Below are 13,889 nucleotides of genomic sequence, written 5' to 3' on the forward strand. Positions count from 1 at the left end.
AAACACTGGTTTGGCCTAAACTGCAGCCTTGTGTCCACTTCTGGGGATCACATTTGAGTAAGGATGTGAAAGCATCAGAGATGGTGCAGTAAAGATTCACGAGAAGGGCCGGATCTTGAACCCAGACTCCCTGTGCATGGGATCGCTGGCAGGGGAGCAAATTCCAGAGCGAACCAGGCAGCGCCAGGGGCACGTCCTAGTGGGAGCCCCATGGGGAAGGGGGAGGGCATTTATGTATTTATGTGTGGTGGGGGAGCGGGGGGTGGGGGGAAGCGGAGAGCGGTCAGTGAGGGATTGAAATGCCGTTGATAATTGTCGTGGGGCGGGAGGGTTTGAGGGAAATCACAGTGATGATTAAGTGGCGGGGGGAGTCCCTGATATCTCCCTGGTGGTGGGAGGGAACATTTTATTTTCCTTTCTGATCAGGGTACCTTTTAAAGATGGCACCCTGATCTCTGTGGAGCACATTGCTGGCTCGAAGAGACCCTGCCCCACCAGAGTGACACCGTAAACCAGTTTATTTCTCTAAAGAGGGTCAAAATCTGGAGAGAAAATTGGTCTGTGGAATTGGAGAGTTACATGCCAGTTTTCTGACTGAAACTGACACTTCCATAAATCCCATCGTGGGTGTTATGGGCTGGGCAGGGACGGCGGGGTGGTGGAGGTAGGGGGAATGGCATAATCCCCTGAAACCATATCAGCATGGAGCCGACATGCTTGGTGCCAACTGTCCCTGCAGCCAAAAGGTGTCGTGGGGTGGACTAACGAGGGTGAGTGGGACTTTTGTTCCTCACTGGAGAGGAAGTCCTATCCTCTGGAGCTGCCCACTGGCCAATCCAACTGGGCTGGCCGCTCCATCAGTTCCGGCACTGTCAGGAAGGTTTCAGTAGCAACTGCTGGGGCAGCTGGAGAAGAGGAAGATCAAGGTGCATGGATCCCCAGAACGGGTAAGTCTGGGTCTATGGCTGGGAGGGTTTGGGTAGGTAAGGATGGGAAATGGAGTGGGGCTGGTTTAAGGGCGGGAGCAGGAAGGAAGAGGGGAATCAATGTAAGGGGTACCTATAATCAGCAAAATGTAGTCCCCAAAAAGTGACCCCCCCATCCTTACAAAAAGCCAAATTGACCCTTGGGTGTTCATTTAAATATGGTTGGCGGACTGCGGATTTTGACACCTACACCCTCTCCCACCCTTCCATATTATTAGGCAGAGTTCAAAGGTTGGCAGGAAGGTGGCAGGATGAGACCCACCCAATACAGGGTCAGAGAGAAATCCAAACACACACACACACCTGGGAACCATAGTCAGAGTGGGGGTCAAACTGTTTCATATAAATTTCAAAAAAAATCTTGCTTTTTGTATTCTATGCCTCTATTTATAAAGCCCTTCAAAGTTTAGGTTTCACTTTGATTTACTCTAAAACCACAGCATTGTCAGACAATTACACACAACTTGGTTGTTCATATTATGCAACCAGCTCCACTTCTTTGAACCTTGGCTCTATGCAACATCCAGACAATAACACCCAAACACTCACAAGCACCACAAACAACAATCCTATGTTCAATCCAAAAATGTGCAGATTAGGTGGATTAGCCATGGTAAATGTGCGGGGTTATGGGAATAGGATGTGAGGGGAGCAGAGGGCGGGGGGGTGGGTGGGGGGGAACTGGGTCTGGGTAAGATGCTCTTTTGGAGAGCCAGTGCAGACACAATGGGCTGAATAGCCTTCTTCTGTATAGTAGGAATTCTATATATTTTATGTACAAATGAGAAAATCTTGAAGGAACAGTGATGATGCAGGGCTCCTGGTTTCAAGATTAGAAATTACAAAGTCCTCCAGTAAATTAGCACCAACTAATTCACATGCAATAATGGGCTATTTCTGTCCACACAAGCGGGCTTTGTTAACAGAAAAATTACACTTTGCATTGAATGATAAATACTTTCTAATTTTACATTGGAACAAACCACCCTTACAAATGTCTAGCACGGAGCATATAATAAGAGAGAAAAGTACTGCTGGAAATTTGAAATATAAATGGAAGATTCTGGAAATTCTGTGGAGGCCAGGGACCATCTATGAAGTGAGAGAAAAACCAAGTCCAAATTTTGTGCACTAGTTCTAAGGGGAGGATACTGACCTCTGATTCTCTCTGTACAGATACCACCAGCTGTGCTGAGCATTTCCAACACATCCCGTTTCTATTGGAATAAAAATAACTACTTTAGCCAGGCCTGCAAAAGCAATCAGACTCTTGTGAATCTCTTATTTCCCTTCAGCAAGTAAACCAGTAGCAGCTACCTGAGATCCAGTTTGGCACAACGTTAAAGATGAATTTCAAAAATAATACTTAAGACATGAAGAAGACATAAACAACTTGCTGAGCAGAAAAATCAATGTCAAAGCAATAAATTGGTGATTGATAAAATACTAATGAATTAAAATGACCATTAAAAAAACAACAGAGTTATCTCAGAAAAAATCTTTTGCCTTTTTGTTTAAGAAGCAGAACGAGAGAGAGACAGACTCGGCCCGAAGTCCTGATCCTCAGGGAAGGGGAAGGAGAAGAGGGCTGAGCTAAGGAATTGGGTTTAACTAACACTGACCTTGCATTTTCCTTTGGCAGTGTGCACTCCAAACAAAAGTAAGGGTTCAGGAATGGGTTGCCTTTCAGCCTGGATTTTCCTCTTCTCCCAGCCTGCTGTGTGGATAGGCTCCTGGGGAGGAAGGAGGAGGAGGAGGGGCTGGCTGTATGCGTGTGGGTGTGTGCATATGTGTGCGTGCATATGCGTGTCTGCCTCACTCCCAGTCTCAGTCTTGTTCACTCTCTCTCACTCACTCACTCTTTGCAATTTCAGTGGAAAAACTCAAACTTCTCAAGTTTCTCTTCCTAACTCTATCTCCTCATCCTTCATTATATTCTGGTGAACCCACATTTCACCTTTTCTATTACACAGAAACATACATAGAAAATAGAAGCAGGGGTAGGCCCTTTGAACCTGCTCTGCCATTCATTATAATCATGGCTGAACATCAAACTCAATACCCTGATGCTGCCTTCCCCTACATCCCTTGAGTGTGAGCACATTGAGACATGAGGTGGCCACTTAAAAGAGGGTCAGTGCTGCCCAAGCCTGGGCCCTGGTGATTAGCATTTTGGGTATCCCTCCTCTCCCAGGCCCTGCCTCAATACTGCCCCCAAAAGAGAAAATGCTGGAAAATCTCAGCAGGTCTGGCAGCATCTGTAAGGAGAGAAAAGAGTTGACGTTTCGAGTCCAGCCGACCCATTGTCAAAGGTATAAGGCACAGAAAGTGGGAGATATTTATACTGCAGGGTGAGGGAATGAAAGATGAGTCATAGCCACAGAATCCAGGGAAACCAGTTAATAGCTGTCCACAGAGAGAATAAAGGGTGTGAATGGCCAAACGGCAGAGAAGCTAAAATGAAGCTGGGTGGGCAGGGTGGGGGAGTGGGGAATGGATGGGGCAGAGGTAAGATTTAGAAAAGGTGAAGCAAAGGGGGAGAAAAGATAAGGGAAGGGGCATAAAGTAGGGGAAAAGAGTGGGAGAAAAATGAAGAAAGACAATAAAGAAATAAAAGGTAGAAAACAGTCAAAAATTAAATAAAATAGAATGAAAACAAAGGGGTCGAGGTGGGGTAGAGCTAATCATCTGAAGTTGTTGAATTTGATGTTGAGACTGGAAGGTTGTAAAGTGCCGAGCCGGAAGATGAGATGCTGTTCCTCCAGTTTGCGTTGCGGGACAGTACTGCCCCGATGTGTTAGCCTTGATTTATGTTCTTAAGTTGGACTTCAACTCAGAACCTTCGGACTTAAAGTTGAATTTGTTACCAAGTGAATCAAAGCAGACACTACAGCTGCGATTTTATGCCAGCGTTCATTGTGAGCGCAAATGGCAACACGGGTGCAAAATATCAAGAGAATCAGAAAACAAGTATCTCATCGGTGAGACCTCGTTTTCTAATTTTGCCCACCTCTCGCTGGTGATGTAACGAGGTTCCCACCCAGAAAGGTCTAAAACCTCATTTTAATAAATTAACATCTCATTAAATGGCTTCCCCGCCATATTGTCCCCTCACATTAGGAATTCCCCCTCTCGCTAGTGCGACATCATGTCGCCAAGGTATACAACAGGGTTTGCAAAACGTGAACCAGGTGAATCTTGGGTGTAAAGTAAATATTGCCCCCTGGGAGGACAGGGACATTCCTTTGGAACCCTCCCAAATGGATATACCCAGATAGCCTCCCCCTGGCAATGCCCCAGCACTGCCCTCTGGCACGGGAGGGGGGGTGCGGGGCAGTGTCAAGGGGGGCTCTCTGGGGAGTTCCATTTGGGGAATCCCCTTATGCGTGAGAGGGAGTGTTCCCCATGTCCATCAAATCATCGAATCATAGAATCCCCACAAGTGCAGAAGGAGGCCATTTCACCCATCGAGCCTGCAATGACAACAATCCCACCCAGGCCCTATCCCCGTAATCCCATGTATTTACCCTGCTAATTCCCCTGACATTAAGGGGCAATTTAGCCAATCCACTAACCCGCACATTTTTGAACTGTGGGAGGAAACCGGAGCACCCAGAGGAAACCCACACAGACACTGGGAGAACGTGCAAACTCCACACAGACAGTGACCCGAGGCCGGAATTGAACCCGGGTCCCTGGCGCTGTGAGACAGCAGTGCTAACCACTGTGCCACTGTGCTGCTGGCCCTTAAAAGCCCAAGCACTCACCGTGCTTATAGAGTAATGATATAGCTTGTTTCTTAAGTGTATTTAATTTAATTTCACTATAAATATCTGTGAGAAAATACAGTCTGTGATTTTATCGACAATGCTACTCCATAACAAGCAACCATTCCTCTCTGTCAGGTAAATTATGTTTTCACAATGCATTGAGTATTTTCCATCCATGATGACTGCTGATGTGTATTATATAAACCACACTATGCTGAGATTTTACATTCTTTTGGAATTGCCATGTCCTGCGTATTATGCACTTTCAATCAATTACTTTTAAAAACTGGGCACAAACAAGCTGTCACATTGGCTGCTACAAATCATGTGACCTTTGGCATTTGAGCTATGGCCAACTGCAAATCACAGTCGAATACCGAATTAAATATGGACATCCACTGCCATCTTGGGAATTCACACATCTCTTTGTTTAAGGATGGGCCAACACAAAACACTACAGAGTTACGTATCTCATAATGGGCAAAAGGAAAGACTGAATCTCAGTTGTGGAAGATGGAAGTGAATGGCCCCCATCACCGTTCCGTTATATCCTGATGAGTGTCTCACGCCCTCAGAGGTGTTAACCTCAACACAGCATATGAAATCAATCAACATAAACATCACCCGTAATTCGGAAAGGGATCTAAACTTGTGAAATGCCACACGTGGACAGTCATGTTTTTGTCGGCTTTCAAAAATCAGCTAAGCACCATTTGAAGTTAGTTATCAGTCATGAATTGATCAGGAAAAACATGAACTAACTGCAAGTCATCAAGCAGCCAAAATAATTAGCAGCGATCCTTGAAAGCAGGAGACTCCAACAGAGAGAATGGACCCTATTTTATCATTTTGATTCTAAGTGCTGGGCGGACTTGAAACTGGGAGTGTTTCAGATCTGATTTTTAGATCCGTTCTGAGGTGCCCCTATACACACTCTGCCTGAAAAAATATCAGCGATTCCAAATCATGCTTCAGAAGCCTGTGGGCGGGGCTTAACGCGCCCAAACCCCTGCAGCACCGATCGGCACCTCCAACTGTGCAAGTGCAGAAAAAAAATGAAAGAATGCCACTCCCCTGCCACATCCCTCCCGGGCCGGATAATGCCTCCCCCTGGCCCCCACAGACATTGCCCCACCTCCACAACATTACTGGCCACTTTCTACCCCCACCACTGCCACCCAGACCGATTGAAGGCCCCTCCCCCTTCTCCTCCATTGATCTCAGGCAGAGTGGCAGCGGACCTCCCTTCCCCTCCGCTGATCTCAGGCAAAGTGGCAGGGGACCCACCTTCCCCCCCCCCCCCACCCCCCAATCTCAAGCAGAGACTGTTGGACCCACCTTCCCCCCACCCTCCACCCACTGATCTCAAGAAAAGAGCCTCCGGATGCTAGGCACCTATCTCCTCACTAACTGGAGCGCCCCGAATCGGATTTCTATGGAGCATGTCTGTTTCACGCTGATTCTGGATGGGCAAACGCGGTGGTAAAGGGGGAAGTGTCGGTAAAGTTGGGCGTGCAGCCCATTAAGTCAATTTAAATGCATGCAAATACATTTAAATGGCCGTTGCGCCCATTTCGGGCAAGGTCCTGATCGCGGCCATTTTCGGGCCTTGGTTAAGGGGGAACCGGCACGGAGGCGGGCGTGGATCGCGTTCCTCACCTCACACCTGATTTTACCAAGTTTTTGCACCCGGAAACGGGCGCATCCTGATGGTAAAATCAGGCCCAATGAGTCCCCCTTCAACCTGTTCCAGTTTAAATTTTGCATTAGAACCAATGTCCTAGCTATTTGATCACAAGATATCTCACAACTCACTGTGAACCCTTTTCTCTATAAGTCTCTCCTTTCAACTGTAAAGCATCAAAACCATCCATGAAACTATAGGCGCGTCACTTGGGAAACGGAGAATCATATACCAGAAATGAGGTACCTGGAACCTGTGAAAGGGCATGCCCTTTATCTGTGTCTAATCTTTGCACATGTGAATGTATGCATAAAATGAGTATGTCTGACATTACCTTTAATTTGCAGGAAGTGTGTGGGAATAAATAACCTTTTTATTTTTAAACTCACCAAAGCTTGCTGCTGGATCATGTAATCGGAATACGCACTGCAAGAGTAAGAATGCACGCACCTCTTTCCGTACAAAACGTACTTTGATTTGATTTGATTTGATTTATTGCCACATGTATTAGTGAAAAACATTGTTTCTTGCGTGCTATACAGACAGAGCATACCGTTCATAGAGAAGGAAACAAGAGAGTGCAGAATGTAGGGTTACAGTCATAGCAAGGGTGTAGAGAAAGATCAACTTAATGCGAGGTAGGTATCACCAAATCTGTAAGAAATTGAATTAAACCCATTGTTAAAGAGTTTAAAAGGTTTGGAATAAAATTTTAGAAGCATAGAACGAGAGTAAAAGATAGAATTAGAAGGTATGCTGGGCACAGCTTGCAAGATGTCACCTCGTGCCAGCGCCATCTTGGGAAAAAAAACATACCAGTTATGGGCAGCAAGAGGACACAAACATTCTATCCCTTACGGGTTAGAAATTGGTATTAGAGCGAGGCTTATATTGTTTTATCTGATTCCTCTGGTGCACCTGTCCCAGACCTACTCCCCCACTGTCCGAAATGTATACATGCAGGAACCTGACTGTAGGGTAATAGTGAATATGTTGTTCCTTACTGAGATTTCTGTTCATTGTGCTGGTAGATAAATGGAAAATTGTGTTTTTGTGCTAGACATTAGCTCTGACTTAACAGAAGCCTATCATTGCTCTTTGAAGCAATTTACCTTGAAATACCCTTCGATAAGCATTGTTTCTTTCTGACCTTTCTCCCATTAAGTGCAATTGGATGCATTCTCCAGTGAAAATACTAAACAAACAGAAAACACTCTCAAGCTACCCTGAAACCTCAAAAAATGTCTGCTTCTGATGAAAAGCCATTGTCCTGAAATAGCAACTGTTTCTCCATAGAATTCCTACAGTGCAGATTGAGGCCATTCGGCCCATCAAGTCTGCACTGACCACAATTCCCCTCAGGGCCTATTCCCATAACCCCACACATTTACCCTGCCACTAGAGTCAATTTAGCACGGCCAATTCACCTAACCCACACATCTTTGGACTGTGAGAGGAAACCGGAGCACCTGGAGGAAACCCATGCAGACACGGAGCAAACGTGCAAACTCTACACAGACAGTGACACTAGGCTGGAATTGAACCTGGGTCCCTGGCGCTATGAAGCAGCAGTGCCACCGTGCTACCCTGGACAGATCTCTGTGGACAGATGCAGCCTAGCTCATGCCATCTTTTCCTGCATTTTCTATTTTTAGTATTCCAAAATCAATCTTTGCTGGGAAGATATTTCAGAATATGTGGCGAATAAGTTAAGGCAGCACGGTGGCACAGTGGTTAGCACTGCTGCCTCACAGCACCAGGGACCTGGGTTCAATTCCCGGCTTGAGTCACTGTCTGTATGGAGTTTGCATGTTCTCCCCGTGTCTGCGTGTGTTTCCTCCGGGTGCTCTGGCTTCCTCCCACAGTCCAAAAGACATGCTGGTTGGGTGCATTGGCCATGCTAAATTCTCCCTCAGTGTGTCCGAACAGGCGCCAGAGTGTGGCGACTCGGGGATTTTCACAGAAATTTCATTGCAGTGTTAATGTACTTGTCTACTTGCAGTCTACTTGTGACAAATAAATAAACTTAAAAAAAAGAAACAGTTAGTCTGCTTTCACTCAAACTCACTTACAACTGAAAATAGTTTTATGACAACCAAGTTTAATTTTCACAGATGCCAAACTGGGAAATGAATGACAACTGATTGACAACTTCAAGAAAGCTGGAAGACATAACTAAAAGTCTTATGGCAGGTGAAGACAAGGTGTGAGGCTTATATTGCAGGCGAAAGCAAAAATGCATTTGCAGCAGGGGTGATTTAGAAACTTACTTAAGGGAGATGTAAGTGCTGAAGGCATGGGATTTATTTTCTGGGCTTTACTGGAAAATGCTGATCTGCAGATATTATTTGATGCATATTTTGCCAAAAATAACTTATCCTGGAAGGCTTACAGATATTTTAAAAAATGGAAATAAAGGTTGTCATGTTGATTCAATACCACTTTTCGGGGACCAGTAAATCCAATTTCAGGTACATCTTCCTACATCTGTGAGCAGAAATATCTTACAATGCATGTCGGCTATAGTCTGAGGCTGCAAAGAATTTTACATGTACAAAATAAATTTAGCTAGAGGCAGATATTGGGCTTCATGAATTGAGGGTATTTTATTTATCTACTTTAAATCAACCCTGTTAAATCACAGAATTGTTATAGAGCAGAGAAGGCCAGTTTGCCCATTGTGTCTGCACCGACTCTCCATGACTTAGTGCCATTCCCCTGCCTTTTCCCCTGTAACCCTGCACATTGGTTCCATTCAAGTAATCATCTAATGCCCTCTTGAATGCCTCGATTGAACCTGCCTCCACCACACCTCCAGGCAGTGCATTCCAGACCTGAACCGCTCGCTGTGTGAAAAAGTTTTTTCTCACATCACATTTGCTTCTTTTGCTAATCACTTTAAATCTGTCCTTTCGTTCTTGATCCTTTTATGGGCAGGAACTGTTTCTCTCTATCTACCCTGTCCGGCCCCCTCATGATTTTGAACATCTCTATCAAATTTCCTCTTAGCTTTCTCTCCAAGGTGAACAGTCCCAACCTCTCTAATCTATTCACATAACTGAAGTTTTTCCTCTCTGGATACACTCCTGTACACCTCTTCTGCACTCTCTCCAATGTGTTCACATTCTTCCTGTAGTGTGGTGCCTAGAACCATAAGCAATATTTCAGCTAAAGTTTAACTAGTATCTTGTATAAATTCAACATAAGCTCCTTGCTTTTTAACTCAGTGCCTCTATTAATAAAGCCCAGAATACTATATATTTTATTAACTGCTCTCTCCACCTGTCCTGCCACCTTCAATGATCTCTGCACATATACACCCAGATCTATCTGTCTCTGCACCCCTATAAGAATTTTACTCCTTATTAATTTTGTGATGTGGAGATGCCGGCCCTGGACTGGGATGGGCGCAGTAAAAAGTCTCACAACACCAGGTTAAAGTCTAAAAGGTTTATTTGGTATCACAAGCTTTTGGAGTGCTGCTCCTTCCACTCACCTAATGAAGGGGCAGTGCTGCGAAAGCTTGTAATACCAAATAAACTTGTTAGACTTCAACCTGGTGTGATGAGACTTTTTACTATTTATATTGTCTCACTATGTTCTTCCTACCAAAATGCATCATCTCACACTTCTCCTCATTGAAATTCATCTGCTACCCCACCAACTTGTCTATGTCCTTTTGACATTTTACACTGTCGTCCTCACAGTTTGCAATACTTCCAAGTTCTGTGCCATCCGCAAACTTAGAAATTGCCCCCTGCACACCAAAATCTAGATCATTCATATATATCAGGAAAAACAAAGGTCTCAATAGTGGAAACATCATTACAATCCTTCCTCCAGCCCAAAAATTAGGGTGACATATTGATGTAGTGGTTAGCACTGCTGCCTTTCAGCACCAGGTACCCTGGGTTTGATTCCCGGCTTGAGTCGCTGTCTGTGTGGAGTTTCATGTTCTCCCCCTGTCTGTGTGTGTTTCCTCTGGGTGCTCTGGTTTTCTCCCACAGTCTGACAGACACATTGAGATCAGCAGAAGGACAACTGACTGTATACTCCTCTGTATTAATTTTAAAGAAATATAAAATGTACTATAAGCCTATCATCTTTGTCTGTGCGGAGTCTGCACATTTTCCTCATGTCTGCGTGGGTTTCCTCCGGGTGCTCCGGTTTCCTCCCACAGTCTGAAAGACAGACCGGTTAGGTGCATTGGCCAGGCTAAATTCCCCCTCAGTGTATCTGAACAGGTGCGGGAGTGTGGCGACTAGGGGGATTTTCACAGTAACTTCATTGCAGTGTTAATGTAAGTCTACTTGTGACACTAATAAATAAACTTTAAACTTAAAAATATCTATTGACCATTACTTTGGCTTTGTATTAATCAACCAATTTTGCATCCATATTGCCACTGTCCATTGTAATCCATAAGTTATAAATTTTCTTACACGTCTGTTGTGTGGCTCTGTATAAAATGTCTTTTGACAATCCATGTGTGCCACATCAATAGCAACACCTTCATTGACCATTTCTGTTAGCTCTTCAAAAACTTCCAGGAAGCTAGCTAAATGCCATTTCCCCTTTAGACATTCATGCTGCCTCTTCTTAATCAATCCACAATTTTTCATGTGACTGTTAATTCTATCCCGAATAATTCTATCCTAAAGCTAGTCCACCACGATCTTAAACGGACTGGCCTGAAATTGCTGGGGCTAACCTTATAAACACGTAAGATTTACAGTTCTTCAGCCCTCTGGCAGCTGCCCTGAGTCCAGAGAAGACTGGAAGATTAAAGTTACCTCATTTGTCACCATGTCCTGGGTATCTACCTCCTTGATCAAGACAGATGCAAAGTATTCATTTAATACCTCAGCCATGCCCCCAACCTCCATGTCGAAATCCCCTTTTAGGTTCCTAATCAGACCTATTCGTCCTCTTATGACCCTTTTACTATCTCCAATGTCAATAGAAGACTTTTGATTCCCCGTTTTGTTGGATGCTAGTCTTTTCTCACAACCCTCTTCGCTTCTCCAATGAGCTTTTTCACCTCACTCTGAACCTTCTATATTCCACTTGATTCTCAATTGTGTTTTCCCCCCTGACAGCTGTCAAAAGCACACTTTTTCTTTCTTATCTTAATTTCTATCTCCATTTTCATCCAGACAGTGGGTTTGTTTGCCCTACCATTCCTTTTAAAGGGAATATACCTTGAATTAGCTGGCCCGAGAGGAAGGTTCTGAGAGAAGAGAGACCAGTGCATGTTCTCAGCCCACTGTTTGCGACAGACACTGCCATGCCAGAGCCACACCGGGTGATACTTAACGGAGAGTCGACCAGCATGATGCAAACCATCGGCTTACGAGGTGGAAGCCTGCTGTATAATAAAAGTATTAGCTTCGGTGGAGGAAAGGTGAGTCAACCTCATTAATTCTTATTGCAAAAAGAAAGCATTTAAAGCAAGTCCTGAAAGAAATACATCTTCTCATCAGATAATCATTTCCATGGTGCAGAGCACTCTTTTGAAGCAAATGTCCAGGTAGCTTTTCTAAGACAAAGCTGCACTTCAGCAACATTTTTCTCCTAAATGAAACCTCTTTCTGGCCTAACATTAAATAAACAGACTGGTAATTTCTCAGAAACCATCAGCTCATTTGAGAACACTTTTACCTCAAACCCCTGCATGGCAAATGAGAAAGCAACAACTAATTGATAGCTTTTAGCCTCCTTCAGTCCCACCAGCTCACATATCTCCTTGGCTGAGAGGAAAGTCCTCCAACGCTAGTGGAAAAGGAAATGATGGATTGCTTGTAAGGTATTAATAGGCTGACACATGGTTTAAAACATTAATTGTCAGCTTAATTTGTCTGCTACTTCCAGCAGGAACATGGAAGCCAATGGTGTTGTGTTAAAATAGGGCAGAATACGACATAGCAGGTTAAACGTCACAGTCAGAAGGAGGTCCATGTCGAGAGTGACTCCGTGAAGTCAAAAATTACTTTGCAGCGAAAGGGTGAGAAATCCTTCGAAACATCTTATTCAAGCTTCATCCCTCCTCTTAAAATGAGATTATTTCCCATTGATGTTGGTTAAAAGGACCACAATTTTCGCAAAACTTCTCGAACTTATCATTGGATAAATAACTGTTCATAATAATAAATTCATAAGATATAGGAGCAGAATTAGGCCATTCAGCCCATCGACTCCGCTCTACCATTCGATCGTGGCTGATATGCTCCTCATCCTGTTTTCCTGCCTTCTCCCCATAACCCCTCAACCCATTACCAATTAAAAATCTGTCTAACTCCTCCTTAAATTAACTCACTGTCCCAGCATCCACCGCACTTTGGGTAGCGAATTCCACAGATTCACAACCCTTGGGAGAAATAGTTTCTCCTCAACTCTGTGTTAAATTTGCTACCCCTTATCCTCAGGCCTCTCGTCCTGGAATGCCCCATAAGAGGAAGCATCCGCTCCACGTCGACTTTATCCATAGCTTTTATCTTCTCATATATCTCGATTTGATCTTCCCTCATTCTTCTAAATTCCAGAGAGTAAAGGCCTAAACTGTTCAATTTCTCTTCATACGACAAACCCCTCATCTAGAACATAGAACAGTACAGCACAGAACAGGCCCTGCGGCCCACGATGTTGTGCCGAGCTTTATCTGAAACCAAGATCAAGCTATCCCACTCCCTATCATCCTGGTGTGCTCCATGTGCCTATCCAATAACCGCTTAAAGGTTCCTAAAGTGTCTGACTCCACTACCACTGCAGGCAGTCCATTCCACACCCCAACCACTCTCTGCGTAAAGAACCTACCTCTGATATCCTTCCTATATCTCCCACCATGAACCCTATAGTTATTCCCCCTTGTAATAGCTCCATCCATCTGAGGAAATAGTCTTTGAATGTTCACTCTATCTATCCCCTTCATCATTTTATAAACCTCTATTAAGTCTCCCCTCAGCCTCCTCCGCTCCAGAGACAACAGCCCTAGCTCCCTCAACCTTTCCTCATAAGACCTACCCTCCAAACCAGACAGCATCCTGGTAAATCTCCTCTGCACTCTTTCCAGCGCTTCCACATCCTTCTTATAGTGAGGTGACCAGAACTGCACACAATATTCCAAATGTGGTCTCACCAAGGCCCTGTACAGTTGCAGCATAACCCCACGGCTCTTAAACTCCAACCCTCTGTTAATAATAGCTAACACACTATAGGCCTTCTTCACAGCTCTATCCACTTGAGTGGCAACCTTTAGAGATCTGTGGATATGGACCCCAAGATCTCTCTGTTCCTCCACAGTCTTCAGAACCCTACCTTTGACCCTGTAATCCACATTTAAATTAGTCCTACCAAAATGAATCACCTCACATTTATCAGGGTTAAACTCCATTTGCCATTTTTCAGACCAGCTTTGCATCCTATCTATGTCTCTTTGCAGCCTACAACAGC

Source organism: Mustelus asterias, chromosome 5, assembly GCF_964213995.1.
Source record: "Mustelus asterias chromosome 5, sMusAst1.hap1.1, whole genome shotgun sequence".
NCBI lineage: Eukaryota > Metazoa > Chordata > Chondrichthyes > Carcharhiniformes > Triakidae > Mustelus > Mustelus asterias.